The 16,424-nt window shown below is 42.0% G+C and overlaps 1 pseudogene; it reads right to left on the reverse strand.

Moving 5' to 3' along the window:
* Positions 1-750: 750 nt before the first annotated feature.
* The window catches only part of LOC111527904, a 67,667-nt pseudogene continuing 51,993 nt past the window's right edge, over positions 751-16,424 (reverse strand).

A 16,424-nucleotide genomic window follows, 5' to 3' on the forward strand; every position in this document is an offset into this window, starting at 1 on the left:
TGGACATGGCCTTCTGCTTCAATTCCATTGGCTGTTCTCCTGGAAGAAATGCCTAGGGAATCCTGGGCCTATGGTGGAGTTTCTGTAAGTGCCAGTCTCAAGAATACAATTAATAGTATTTTGTGCACATTACTATCTCAGGGTTACTTTTGCCCAATAATGTGTAAAAAATAAATATTAACATTTTAATCCTTTACATTATTTTAATTAGGTAATTATATAAACCTTTTATTTTTGTGAAATTTATTTTCATGCCAGTCATCAAATTGTGGGATTTTTTTTGTTCAAACTGTTACCTGTTTTAGAGGCAAAATCTTAAAAAACAATATGCTAAACAAACAGTAACAGGTGAGAGCAATTTATCTAAAATGTAATTAGATTTCTTAAATAAGTAAATAATTTAAGTAAACTTAGTTTATATTATTTGTATGAATTATTTTACAGCTTATCCTCAATGTTAAAAAATTTTAGCTAGGTATACAATTCAAAATTGACAGATTTTTTTAAATAGGCAACTTAAAAACATTTTATTGGACATATTGGGCAATATAATTCTCAAATATTTTACCTCAGAAATTAACACACTTGACAATTAATATTCATAGTATCTATGAAAGTAACATTATGAACATGTTTTTATAGGTGCCAAAAATTTAGGAGAAAAAAAATTTATTCTGTTCTTCAGTAGTAAAATGTAAGATTTTAGAAATGAGGTTAAATGTACTTGCTAAATGCCAACAAAAACTAGATTCATTTACTAGTAGAACATAATAAAGAGATTTTAAGACATTCAGAATCTGCTTCAGTATAGAAATAAGGCCAAAAGGCTCTTGTAAAAGAATCATTAAAAATATACAGAGCAAACCTATCGTTTATATTATTATTATTTTTAAATCACCTAAGTCATAGTCCAAAAAACTACCAGTCTTACTGTGTTTTATTATGGGCAAAACCCGGGTTTTTTTAGGACCTGATGCAGCATAACCACTCTTTACACATCAACCAATTGCCCCAAATCTACTTGGAACTGAAGACTGATCCTGCCAGTTCCTAAGAGGATAGCCTTGTACACAATCAATTTTGATTTAGGCTTGTTTCTCACTTTTACCTTCCAGTAATGTCTGCCAGAAGTATACTTCTGAGAGCCCAGAACAGCAGGGTAGGTAAAAATAAATATAATACAAAACAGAGAAAACAAATTTGCTTTCAAAATCTTTGAACTTTCTGGTTTGCTGGTGAGTTATCAACACTGGTAAAATTATCTGTCTCATTCTAGTATTTTTCTTTTCTTCTCAAGTTGGTACACAACCATAAACAAATATGACTAATTTCTGTATAAATCTGTTACACCTAAAGTTTATTTTACAGTGATGCATCTGCATATTTAAATCCATGTAAATCAAAGGTAAAAGTCTATATATGTTTAGCAGACCAGAGAAGTCATATTTTCAACAAATATAATAGAGTAAAATTTTGTAAATAGTTGCTTAGAATTCAGAATCATATAGTTGCATTACACTCATACAATCTTCATTACAACCATCATAATAACCTGTAGTTACAATAAAAACAAAAACGTAAGTTGTAGGAAGCATATTGTCTAAATCATTTAAGTTAAACACCACTGACAAAGGAATCATTACAGAAGTTATTCCACTGTCACCCAATAGTATATTGTTACCATCTGTTACCTACAACCTTGGGTAAGATGGGATAAGTTAACACCAGTTGCAAGATACACATTCCAAGTAAAATAGCCTTAACACAATAGCAACAATTTTGGCTTATTAAAACAAATTGAGTTCACACTTTGTCATTAAAAAGGCATTTTGAAATTCACTGTATTTTAATTACCTTAATTTGCAAAAGGTAATTTCCTTATAAAATTTAAATTGCTTCTCTTACTATATGCAGAATATTATCTTGATCACTTTCCACTCTCCTAGCATTGTGTCACCTATGATACTGTTGTAAATCAACCACTAAGTGGCCTTTCCACTTAGAATGTCTTCATGTATCTTAGATTTCAGTTTTCTAAATCTTCTGTAAGAAAGTATATAAATCTGTCCATCTAATATAGAAGAACCTCTCATAACTCTGGTGTGACAACCATTGACCATGTTCTTTCCCATAAATTCTAGAAATGAAGACACAGCATCAAACGTTAAGAGGTAAATTACACTAATATTTGCGTTTGAAAATATATTAAATTCTTTTAATATAAAAAAGTAGACTCCTTTTAGAGGAAAGTGATCAAGTTTGCTGACTGAAAGCAGCTAGACTGCGTAGTTCTCATAGAGAGGAATACAAGGTGTGCATAAATACAGCACTTTCAAATGAAACTTCCAGCTACTTCCATTGGGACTAATTTTAAAAAAAACAACTTAAGTTATGGAGAATGGAGTAAAGCAAGGCAGGACAACAGGCCACCTGGGAACAACATGGAGCCAAGGGAACCTCCCCAACCAGTAAAGCAGTGAGTGCATGTAGACCCTGGGAACCCACAGTTCTCCCACAGATCTTTGCAACCCTGAGGTGAGGAGATACCCTCATGAACCCACTTCACCAAGGCCTTCAGTTGAACACATAGAGCTACATGGAGTCTCAGAAGAGCAGCCGCTCAGACCTGTGCAGAGATTCAAGAGCCATAGATACTCTGGCTTTCAAGGCTTCTCAGAAAAAGTAGCTACAACTCCAGCAAAGCAGGAGGTTACACCCCTGTACATACCCATAGGAAAGAGGTGGAATCCAGGGGGCTGAATAGTGATAGTCTGTAGGACCCACTTCCACAGTGCCTCACAAGGTATGGCCTGCTGGCTTAGAATTCCAGCCAACCATTGGTAGGAGCACTGCACCTCCCTGGGATGGAGCTACCAGAAAGAGGAGTGGCCCACCATCTTTGTTGCTTGGGCAGCTTAGGCATTCCAACCTTTAGGCTTTGAAGAGTCCAAGTTGACTAGAGGCAGAAAGCATCTCCTAGCAGAGTACAGGTGCTCTAAAAAGACACGGCCAGACTTCTTGTTAAAGCAGGTTCCCAATCTTGTTCCTGCACATTTGAAAATACTTAACCAGGGTGGCCAGCTACCACCTTTCCATCTTTCGTCAATGGAATTTTGAAACCTCTTTGGGATATAGTTTCTAGAGCAAGAGTGAGTTGCCATTTTTGCTGTTTTTGTGACTTAGCTATTCTAGCCTTCTGGCTTTGGAGAATCCAAATAACCTGGGGGTGCAAGTGATACTTCTGCACGACATACCTGTCCTACAAAAATGTGGCTAGGCTGCTTTCTTAAGTCGATCCCCAATCATGTTCTCCTCACTGGGTAAGACCTTTCAAAAGGGGCTTCCAGCTACTTCCTACAGTAGCTTTTGACCTGGAGACAAGTCTATACCTCCCTAGGATAGAGCTACCAGGGAAAAGGGCATGCTGCCATTGTTGCTGTTTTGCAGCATTCACTGGTGATCACTTTAGGTATTGGAAAATCTGAGGTGACTAAAGACTGCAGTTGACACCAGCATACCACAGCAGCCCCTCAGAAAAGTGGCCAGACTGTTACGTGAGTGCCTGCTCTCGTATATTCTCATTGGGCAGGTTCTCCAGGCCTGAGCCACTAGCCAAACATTATATGGCCAAAACACCCATATCATGGACCCAGGATATGTCAAAATACCTTCTTTGGCTCTGGCACAGGCATGAGAGTCACATTATCAGGATGCTGGGCCCAGCAATATGCCATAATCCTCTCTATATGCAGGACCCAGGCAAAACAGTAACATTATCTGCTTGCTGGACCGTGCAATAGGTCAAAATTTCTGTTTGTGGGCATGGTTTGAGAAAAAAAGGAGAGTCAAATAACCTGAGTACTGGTCTCAGCAATATGTCATAATCCCCCAAATGTAAAGATGAGGCAGAAAAAGAGAGTCACTTCACTTAGGTCATGGACTCAGAGATATATCCCAGTGTCCCCAGTAGGCAGGGTCCAGGTAGAAAAGGAGAGTCATATCACCAAGGTGCTTCCCTAGTTCTATGTCACAATCTAACATGTGGGCAGAAACCAGGCAGAAGAGCCACATTACTTGGGTATAGCCTCAGGTAATATGTCACTGTACCCTATGTAGAATGGTTTAAAGAAAAAAAGAGAATCACACGACCTGGGTGCTGGGCTCAGCAATATGCAATAATTCCCTCTCTTGGCAGAGTCCAGGACAGAGAGGAAAGTCGTGTCACCTAGGTTTTGCACTCAGTGGTATCTCACAATTTCTTCAGTGGCAGGATCCAGACAGGAGAGGAGAGCCACATTACATAGATGCTGTATCTAGTGATATGTCACTGTGTCCCCTATGAGCAGGGCACTGGCAGCAGAGATATAGCAACTAGCCAATAGGCCTGGACATATATGAAAATATCCCATTTGCAGGGCCCAGGCAGAAGAGTCAGATTATCATGATTCTGACCCAGTGATATGTAACAATGCCCTTACGGAAAGAAATTTAAACAAAAATGTCTCAACACCGGGGTACTAGGCCAAGGGATATGAAACAATCTCCTCATCGTTAAGGGTGGCACTATTAACAGTTAGCTAGTTGTGTATATGAGAGTCGCAATATCACGTGTGTGCTGGCCATTGCATGACACTCTCTACAACATCTGAGAACTTGATACAACATGCATGAGAGTTGCAAACCTCTCTGAGGCCTACATGCTTATATGGACTCATGATCTTACATATTGCCCTAATCCCAGGTATGACAGTCAACAGCTCTCCAATAGGCTGGTTTCAGGGATGAGACCATTATTATGCCTGTGAGCTGGGTCAGAAAATGAGTCATCATCTCACCTGTGGGCACATCCACTTATGAAAGTCACAATTCCAACTTTGTGCTGTATTCACTTGTTAGACTCAGGACCTCGACAATGGGCATTGTAAATGTAGGATGGTAACAACTTTTGCTTTCAACTGAGTATGTAGTGGAGAGTCACAATCTTAACATTTTGCTGGGCCCTGTTATGAAACTCTGTACCACCCAATCAGTTTTTATGATATGAGTTAGTGTCATAAACTCCGGTGAGCTTTGTACAAATATGCAATGAAGGACTTTAGCTATTGACCTAAACCTAGTGGTGAGAGGCATAATATCTCCTATTGGCTGAACCGCAATAGAAGCTTGATCATCATGCCTTTGAACTGAAGCAAGGTATTTGTCATAATCCCATTTGTGGGCGGAAAACTAGGCAGAAGGTTAACATCACTTAGGTGCTGTGTCAAGCAATATGTCTCAATGCCCTCTCTAAGCAGCGCCTAGGAAAGAGGATCATATTAACTGGGGGCTGGAGCCAGCAATATGATACAACCGCATGTAGAAGAAACCCAATAAAGTGATGAAGCTAAAACACCTACAAAATGTGCCAAAGTTATGTCAAAATACCTTCTGTAGCTCAGGCACATGCAGGAGAGTCACATAATTAGGGTACTGGGTCAAGCACTATGCCACAATTCCACCTTTATGCACAACCTAGTGAGAAGAGTAACATTATCCAGGTGCTGGGCCCTAAAATATGGTAAAAGTTCTATTCGTGGCCACTGTTCAGCAACAAGACAAGAGTCACATTACCTCAGTGCTGGGCTCATCAATATGTCACAATCATCCCATTGTAAAGGCCCAGACAGAATAAGAGGGTCTCAACGTTTAGGTCATGGACTCAGAGATATGGCCTAATGTCACCAGCAGGCAGGGATCAGGCACAAAAAGAGAGTCATATCACTTAGGTGCATATTTACATATATGTCACAATTTATTATGTGGGCAGAAACCATGCTGAAGAGCCACATCACCTGGTCCTGCATACTGAGATATTCGTAAGTCCCCCTTAGAAAAGGATTCAGGCAAGAGAGTTACATCACCTAGGTGCAGGTTTTACTCTTATGTCACAATGCTCCATGTGGGCAGGGCCAAGCAGGAAGTCACATCACCTAGGTGATGGACCCAGAGATATGTCATAAAGCCTTCCTGAAAGCATGGCCCTGGCAAAAGAGTACCATCACCTTTAACTGAGCCCTGTCCCCAGAGGCGCAGTCTACAGAGACAGGCAGGTTTCCTTGAGCTGCTGTGAGCTCCACCCAGTTCGAGCTTCCCAGCGGCTTTATTTACCTACTTAAGCCTCAGCGATGGCGGGCGCCCCTCCCCCAGCCTCGCTGCTGCCTTGCCGTTAGATTGCCGCAGACTGCTATGTTAGCAAGGACGGAGGCTCCGTGGGCGTGGGACCCTCCCGGCCAGGTGTGGGATATATTCTCTGGTGTGCCGGTGTTATAGCGCAGTATTGGGGTGGGAGTTACCCGATTTTCCAGGTGTTGTGTGTCTCAGTTCCCCTGGCTAGGAAAAGGGACTCCCTTCCCCCTGGCGCTTCCCAGGTGAGGCAATGCCTCACCCTGCCTCAGCTGTCGCTGGTCAGGCTGCAGCAGCTGATCCGCACTGATTGTCCGGCACTCCCGAGTGAGATGACCCCAGTACCTCAGTTGAAAATGCAGAAATCACCGGTCTTCTGTGTCGCTCCCGCTGGGAGATGGAGACTGGAGCTGTTCCTCTTCGGCCATCTTGCTCCACCTGGGAATATCCATCTGCCCTGCCCAAGGTTATTTATAGATTCAATGCCATCCCCATCAAGCTACCAATGAGTTTCTTCACAGAATTGGAAAAAACTGCTTTAAAGTTCATATGGAACCAAAAAAGAGCCCGCATTGCCAAGACAATTCTAAGTCAAAAGGACAAAGCCGGAGGCGTCATGCTACCTGACTTCAAACTATACTACAAGGCTACAGTAACCAAAACAGCATGGTACTGGTACCAAAACAGAGATATAGACCAATGGAACAGAATGGAGTCCTCAGAAATAATGCCACACATCTACAACCATCTGATCTTTGACAAACCTGAGAGAAACAAGAAATGGGAAAAGGATTCCCTATTTAATAAATGGTGCTGGGAAAATTGGCTAGCCATAAGTAGAAAGCTGAAACTGGATCCTTTCCTTACTCCTTATACGAAGATTAATTCAAGATGGATTAGAGACTTAAATGTTAGACCTAATACCATAAAAACCCTAGAAGAAAATCTAGGTAGTACCATTCAGGACATAGGCATGGGCAAGGACTTCATGAATAAAACACCAAAAGCAACGGCAGCAAAAGCCAAAATTGACCAATGGGATCTAAGTAAACTAAAGAGCTTCTGCACAGCAAAAGAAACTACCATCAGAGTGAACAGGCAACCTACAGAATGGGAGAAAATTTTTGCAGTCTACTCATCTGACAAAGGGCTAATATCCAGAATCTACAAAGAACTCAAACAAATATACAAGAAAAAAACAAACAACCCCATCCAAAAGTGGGGAAAGGATATGAACAGACATTTCTCAAAAGAAGACATTTATACAGCCAACAGACACATGAAAAAATGCTCATCATCACTCGCCATCAGAGAAATGCAAATCAAAACCACAATGAGATACCATCTCACACCAGTTAGAATGGCAATCATTAAAAAATCAGGAAACAACAGGTGTTGGAGAGGATGTGGAGAAATAGGAACACTTTTACACTGTTGGTGGGATTGTAAACTAGTTCAACCACTATGGAAAACAGTATGGCAATTCCTCAAAGATCTAGAACTAGATGTACCATATGACCCAGCCATCCCACTACTGGGTATATACCCAAAGGATTATAAATTATGCTACTACAAAGACACATGCACACGTATGTTTATTGTGGCACTATTCACAATAGCAAAGACTTGGAATCAACCCAAATGTCCATCAGTGACAGACTGGATTAAGAAAATGTGGCACATATACACCATGGAATACTATGCAGCCATAAAAAAGGATGAGTTTGCGTCCTTTGTAGGGACATGGATGCAGCTGGAAACCATCATTCTTAGCAAACTATCACAAGAAGAGAAAACCAAACACCGCATGTTCTCACTCATAGGTGGGAACTGAACAATGAGCTCACTTGGACTCGGGAAGGGGAACATCACACACTGGGGCCTATCATGGGGAGGGGGGAGGGGGGAGGGATTGCATTGGGGAGTTATACCTGATATAAATGATGAATTGATGGGTGCTGACGAGTTGATGGGTGCAGCACACCAACATGGCACATATATACATATGTAACAAACCTGCATGTTATGCACATGTACCCTAGAACTTAAAGTATAATAAAAAAAAAAAAGAAAAAAAATATTTTCTACTATATTAAAAGTATCAAAAATACTTCCCCACAATCACATTGAAAACATGACATGTTTAAGGAAGAGGATATTTAAACTCAGAACATGCCTATAGATATTTATCAAATAAAAACTATAACTATTAAAAAAAAAAAAAAAAAAAAGAGTACCATCACCTTTGTGCCTGGCCTAGCAATATGTCACTACTCAAGTGGGCAAGCCCCAAGCAGAAGAGCCATGTCACCTACACGATAGGACCTGTAATATGTCAAAATGCCCTCTTTTGGGCCTGGCCCTGGCAAAAGAGTATGTCTGTCCTAGGAATACAACATTATTTTGCCCTGTGTACAGGGCTCATTCCATAGAGAGTTACGTCTTCTAACTGATGGACACAATGATATGTCACAGTTATGTCTGCAGGCATGGTGCAGGCAAAAATGTAACATCACCTGGATGCTGGATCCAGTGATGTCACAATTCTTACTGAGAGCATGGTCCAGGCAGAGAAGTCACAACCCTTCAAGGTTGGCACAGGTAGATATAAAAATCCCATATGTAGAATAGAACCAGTCTGAAGAGTGAAATCATGCAGGTGCCTGGCAATGATTTATATCACAGTCACGATGGAATAAAATTCTAGGTTTTAGATGTACAATACCACACACGTCCTGTTTTCATGTATGACAGTTGCCTTCATCCATCTGTGATTGTGAAAGTCTTTACTGTTAGCTGGGTGTGCATATGACAGTCACAATTTCCTCTGTGTGTTAGGCCCTGTTGTGACACTCCCTATACAACCCAAAGGTGTTACAAAATAATTGTGAGTGTTGTAATCTTCTGTGACCTTCTTACAAGAAGGAAATCCTGGACATCACTCATGTCCATAAGCCTAGTTATAAAAGTCAAAATTTCTCCTATTTGCTGGGTCCACATGTAAGAGTCATTATCATGCCTGTTAGCTGTGCCTAGATATATTTCACCATCTCCTCTGTGGTTACTAAACAGGCAGAACCACCACATTGCTAAAATTCTAAGCCAGAAATATTCCAAAATTCTCTTTGTAGGCAGGGCCCTAACAGAAAATTCACAAAACTTTGTTGCTAGCCCCAGCTCTATGGCATAATGCCCCTTGTGGAGAGTGTCCAGGCAGGACAGGAGAGTCATATCACCTAAATGATGGGCCCAGAGACATGTCACAATGCCTCCTGGTGAAAGGGCCCAGGCAAGAAAGTCATGTCATTTGGATGCAGCACTTAGAAATGCTTCACTGGAAGCAGGGTTCAGGCAGGAGAAAAGAGTTACATAACCTAGACAATGGGTCCAGATATATGTTATGATCCCTTCTGAGGACACTCTAAGACATGAGAGTCAAATCACCAGGGTTCTTGACCCAAGTATATGTCAAAATATCATCTGTGGGCTATAACTAGGCTGGATTATTAAATCTCAGGGCTATAACTAGGCTGGATTATTGAATCCAGGAGCTGGAAAAGGTATATGTGACAATAACACCTGTGGAAGGTTCAGAGATGAGAGTTACCATTCTGTACATGTCCTGGCTCTAGGTAAAAGAGTCATTATTAGGCTAATGATCTGGTCTCAGGTATGTGGCACAACATCACCTGTGGGCAGGGAGAAGAAAGGAAAGTCACATCGCCTGAGTGGGTGCTGGTCCAGTGAAATGTCACAAGACTCTGGAAAAAGAGTCATATCACCTGGATGCTGGTTTCAGTGATATATCTAAATCCTCCCCATGGGCAGGGCTTAGGCAGGAGAGGAGAAAAACTTTACCTAGGCAATTGGCCTGTATATATGTCACAAAGGTCCCTGTGTGCAAGATCAAAGCAGGAGAGTGACTTCATCTTGATGCTGGGTTCAGCAATATGTCACAATCTCTCTGCTGGTCAGGGCCCAGGCAAGAGAGAAGAAACATTTTCTAGGTGCTGAGCCAAGTGGTACATTACAAAGCTTCCTATTGACAGACCGTCCCCCCACCAAAAAAAAGGGGTCACGTAACCTGGTTGCTGTGCCCAATTTTGTGGCACAATTCACCATAAGTGCAGGCCCAAGGCAGTAGAAGGAAGTCCCATCACTTATGTAATGGAGCTAGATGAAAGCCACAATGCTTTTGTAGGCAGGGTTCAGGCCAATATTTCACATCAGCTGGACACTGGTCTCAGTGATATGTAAAAGTGCCCTCGACTGCATTGCCAAATGAGGTATTACACATTGCTTGGTTGCTTGGTGTACGTATGTCACAATTTCAACTGTGCTCAGCCTAGAAAGAAGAGTCAAAACACTCGGATGCTGGGCAAAGTCGTACTTCTCAATCACACACTCAAAAATGTTCAGAAATAAGTTTCACAGTCTGACAAAAGTCCTGGCTTCAGGTGTGAGAGATAACAGCTCCTATGAGTTGGGTCAAAATACAGGAGTCACAATCTCAACAATAGGCAAGATCCATGTATAAGAGCCCCAATCCCAATCCCACTTGATTGTGTTCCAGTAGGGGAGTAAAAGCAACACAGGTTTGCTGAATCATGATTCAAATGTCACCAAACCACCTGTGGATCAGATTAATGTAGGAGAGTAGCCACTTCACGCTTCAACTGCTTATGTGTGTGAGATTAAGTACCTCATTCGTAGGCTCTGTTCATATGTGAGAATGACTATCATGTCAGTTGGATGTGCATCTAAGAATCGCAATAGCACCTGGTTGCTGGTGCCTGTTATGACACTCTTTGTACCACTCAAGCTTTATATGATATGCCTGAGTAGCATAGTTTTCTGTGAATTCTTACAGGTGGGAGAGCTAGGACTTTACCCATGGTCATAAGAATGGCTATGTGAGTCAAAATATATCCCCTGGCTGGGTCTAGGTACATGAGTTATTACTGTGCATATGAGCTGAATCCAGGTATATGTCACAATTTCACCTTTGGACAGAGACAAGATAGAAGAGTCGCATCATCTGGGTCACAAGCCAGGGATACATTATGATCTTTTCTGTAGGCAGGACCCTGTCAGAAGAGTCACATCACCTGGATACAGTCTCAGATAACATGTCATCATGCCCACTGAACACAGGGTTGAAAAAATATTGGATAGTCACACCCCTTAGGTGCAAGATCTGTCCCGCAGACCCTGACTCAAGACGGATGAATAAAGTATATTGACACACAGATATTCTGCTTTGCTAGTTCTGAGCATCTGGGTCACTTACAGACTCCATACAGAGTGCTGTAAACATCTGCAGCCCTGACTAGCCAGTGAGACTCATATTTATTCGGGAATGTTTAATTGACAAAGGCTTGAATCAATATCACTAGAGGGCAATTGACATTGTGGACCTCCTGAGTAGAAAGCAATTAAGCACCTAGGGGGAAACAAAGGTGAGTCTTAGGAAAACAAGTTAATTAGATAAACTACTCTACATTCCTTGTTACTCACTTTAAGCTATTTACTTAAGGTGAGGATCAGGTTGCCTTCAGCCATAACCCTTACTAAAGCTATGCAAACTTCTCGGCCTTCCAGGAAAGTTTCTGGATATTACTATAACTATCTTTAATATTTTTCACACAAGCCTGATTGAACCCCACAACTAGGTGTTGGACTCAGCAATATGTTATAATGCTCTCTTTTGGCAGAGTCCAGGACAAATAGGAAAGTCACATCACCTAGGTTTTGCACTCAGTGTTATGTCACAATTTCTTCAGTGGGCAGAATCTAGGCAGGAGAGGAGAGTCACATTACCTAAATACTATACCTAGCGATATGTCACAGTGTTCCTTGTGGGCAGGGCACGGGCAGGAGAAACACATCATTTAGCTAATAGGCTCAGAAATATGTGATAATATCCCCTATTGACAGGGCCCAGGCAGAAGTGTCACATTATTATGATTATGACCCAGCAATATGTAAAAATGTACCCATGGAAAGGAATTTGAGCCAAAAAATCTCAACACCTGGGTACTAGGCCCAGTGACATGACACAATCTCCTCATCTTTAAGAGTGACACCTTTAACTTTTAGCTGAGCATGTATATTAGAGTCACAATCTCACTTGTGTTTTGGGCCAATATATTACACTCTCTACAACATCCAAGGGCATTATAAAGCCTGCATGAGAGTTGCAAACCTCTCTCAGGCCTACAAGCTCATATGGACTCACAATTGTACGTATTACCCTAAACCTAGGTTTGATAGTCAACATCTCCCCTACAGGCAGGGTTAAGGGAGAAGACCCATTATTATAACTGTGGGCTGGGTCCAGAAATGAGTCTCCATCCCACCTGTGTCCAGATCCACACATAAAATTCACAATTAAAACTTTGTGCTGTATTCCCTTGTTAGACTCAGGGCCTCAACAGTGGGATTTGTAAATGTGGGATGGTGACAACTTTTAATTTCACCTGGGTGTGTAATGAAGAGTTTCAATCTGAACTTTTGGCTGCCCCTGTTATGAATCTCTCTACTAAGAAAGACTTTATACAATATAGGTTAGCATTGTTAACTTCTGTGAGCTTGGTACGAATATGGAACTCAGGACCTTACCTATCAACCTAAGCTTAATGATGAGAGGCAAAATATCTTCTATTGGCTGAATCCCAATATAAGTATAATCATCATGAGTTGGAACTGAAACGTGGTGTATGTCATAATTCCATTTGTGGGCAAAAAACTAGGCAGTATAGGAAATTGGGTCACATTAGCTGGATGCTGGACCCAGCAATATGACACCATCCCACATGTGGAAAAAACCCAGCCAAGTTATGAGAGCCAAAACACCTACATAATGGGCCCAAGATATGTCAAAATATTTTCGGTGGCTCCAGCACAGGCAGGAGAGTTATAACATAAGGGTGCTGGGCCCAGCAATATGAAATATGCCATAATTTCCACTTGATGCAGAACCCAGGCAAAATAGTAACATCATCGGGGTGCTGGGCACAGCAATAGGTCAAAATTCCTTTTTGATGGGCATGATTTGGGAAAAAGAGGAGAGTCAAATATTCTGAGTGCTTAGCAATGTGTCAAAATCTTCCTATAGTGAAGGCCCAGGCAGTAAAAGAGAGTCACATCACTTAAATCATGGGCACAGAGATGTCCCAGTGTCCCCAGTAGACATGGCTCAGGCAGATGAGGAGAGTCATATCACCTAGCTGCTTTCCTAGGAATATGTCACAGAGCAACATGTGGGAAGAAATGAGGCAGAAGAGCTACATCACTTGGGTGCTGAGTCCTGAGATATGTCAAAAGGCTCTCTTAGGACAGCACCCAGACAAGAGAGTTACATCATCTAGGTACAGGTTCTCTGTTTATGTCACAATGCTCTTTGTGGGTGGGGCCCAAGGAGGGAGTCACTTCACTTAGGTGATAGGCCCAGAGATATGTCATAATGTCCTCTATGAAGCATAGCCCTGTCAAAAGAGCACCACTACCTGTGTGCCTGGCCTAGAAATATGTCACGCTCCAGGTTGGCAGGGCCCAAGCAGGAGAGCCACATACCCTAGGTGATAGGCCCAGAGATATGTCAAAATGGCCTCTTTTGTCCATGACTCTGGCAAAAGAGCACCCTCACCTGTGTGCCTGGGCTTGCAATATGTTACTGTCCTTCCTTTGTGCAGGGCTCATTCCAGGGAGGAGGGTTATATCACCTATGAGGTGGACATAGAAATATGTCACAATAATTTTAGTGGGCATGGCACAGGCAAGAATGTAACGTCACCTGTGTGCTAGATCCAGTGATATGTCACAATTCTTACTGAGAGAAGGGCCCAGGCAGGAGAGTCACATCACCTGGAGGCTGGCCTAGGTAGACATCACAATCCCACATATGTGCTGGAAAAACTCTGTAGAGTCAAATTACACAGGTGCTTAGAAAAAACTTATATCACAATCACACTGTCAGAAAATTCCAAATATGAGATTCACAATACCACACTTGTTTTGTTTTCATGTGTGACAGTCGGCTTCATTCATGTGAGATGATGACAGTCCTTACTGTCAGCTGGGTCTGGATACACAACTAACAATTTCATGTGTGTGCTGAGCCCTGCTTTGACTCTGTCTGTATTACCCAAAGACTTTGTAAAATACATGTGAGTGTTGTAATCTTTTGTGACTTTTGTACAGGAATGTGATCCAGGACATCACACATGTATATAAATCTGGTTATAAAAGTCAAAATATCCTCTATTGACTGAATTCACATATGAGAGTCATTATCATGCCTGTGAGCCATGCCTAGGTATATGTTACATTCCCTCTGTGGTTATGAAGCAGGCAGGACAGCCACATCACCTAAATGCTGGGCCAGCACTATTCCAATATCTTCTTTTTAGGCAGACCTGTGAGAAACATCATATCACTTGTGTGCTAGGTCCAGTGCTGTGGCACAATGTCCCTTGTGGGCAGTGTCCAGGCAGGAGAGGAGAGTCATATCACCTAAATCGTGGGCCCCAAAATATGTCACAATGCCTCCTGTTGACAGGGCCCAGGCAAGCAAGTCATATCATTTGGATGCAGTGCTTAGAAATGCTACAGTTACCAAGGAATCAGGGCACAGGCAGGAGGGGAGAGTCATGTAATCTAGATGATGGGTCCAGAAATATGTTACAGTCCCTCCAGAGGACATTGTTAAGATAGCACAGTCAAATCACCAAGGTACTTGGCCCTGTTATTTGTCAAACTCTCATTTGTGGGCGATACTAAGGCAGAATAATTAACTCAGGAGCTGGGCAGAGGTATATTTCAAAATTACATTTGTAGAAAAGTTGAACAATAAGACTCACCATCCTGAGCACATCTGGGCTCCAGACGTATGACTTGTTATTAGGCTTTTGTTACGGTCTCAGTTATATGGCACAACATCACCTGTGGCCAGTGAGAAGGCATGAAAGTCACATCACCTACATGGGTGCAGGTCCAGTGAAATGTCACAATCTACCTAGTAGGCAGGACCGTGGCAGAAGAGTCACATCACTGGAATGCTGATTTCAGTGACATATCAAAACCCCCTCTGTTGGCAGGACTTTGGCAAGAGAGGAAACTCACTTCACCTAGGCAATTGGCCTAGATATATGTCACAATGGTGCTTGTGTGCAGTACCATGGCTGGAGAGTGACCCCAAATTTTCACTGGGCCCAGCAATATATCACAACCGCCCTGTCATCAGGGCCCAGGAAAAAGCAAAGAAACATCACCTTGGTACTGAGCCAAGTGATGTATTACAATGCTTCTTCTTGGCAGAACCCAAAAAGGAGAATCACATTGCCTGTGTGCAGTACCTTGTTATGTGTCACAATGCACTGTAAGTGCAGGGCCAAGGCAGTAGAAGGGATTCACATCACTTACATGATGGACCTAGACATAAGACACAATTCTCTTTGTAGGCAGGTTTCAGGAAGATAATTCATATCACCTGGGTGATGGTCCCAGTGATATATAAAAGTGCCCTTTGTAGACAGAGCCAAGGAAGGTGTTATATATTGCTTAGGTGTTTGTTCCACATATTGCACAATTTCATCTGTGGTCTGAGCCTAAAAAAGAGTAGCAGATTATTCATGTGCTGGGCAAAGTTACCTGTCCCAATCTCACTTTCGGAAATGTTCAGAAATAAGTTTCACATCCCACACAAGTTCTGGTTTCGTGTATGTGAGTCAACTCTTTCTACGAGTTGAGTTTAAGTAGAGGAGTCACAATCTCATCGAGATACATGGCAAGATCCATGTATAAGATCCAAAATCCCACTTGAAGATTGTGTTCCAGTAGGGGAGTCACCTTATTCCTAGGTCCTGTTCATGTGTGAGAATGGTAATTGTGTCAGATAGTTGTGCACACAAGAGTTGCACTCTTATGTCATTGCTGGTCTCTGTTATGACACTCTGTACCATTAAGGCTTCATATGCTATACCTGAGTGTTATAATCCTTTGTGAACTTTACACAGGTGAAAAACCCAGGACTTTACCAATGGCTGAGACTGACTATGAGAGTCAAAAATCTCTACTGGCTGGGTCCAGGTATGAGAGTTATTGTGCATGTGTGCTTAACCACGTATATGTCGCAATTTTATGTGTGAGCAGGGACAAAGTAGGAGAGTCACATCACCTGGGTGCTGAGCCAGTGGTACAGTACAATCTCATTTGTAGGCTGGGTCTAGTCAGAAGAGTCACATCACCTGCATACAGCCTCA

This window comes from Piliocolobus tephrosceles, chromosome 7 (assembly GCF_002776525.5).
Source record: "Piliocolobus tephrosceles isolate RC106 chromosome 7, ASM277652v3, whole genome shotgun sequence".
In the NCBI taxonomy this organism is placed as follows: domain Eukaryota; kingdom Metazoa; phylum Chordata; class Mammalia; order Primates; family Cercopithecidae; genus Piliocolobus; species Piliocolobus tephrosceles.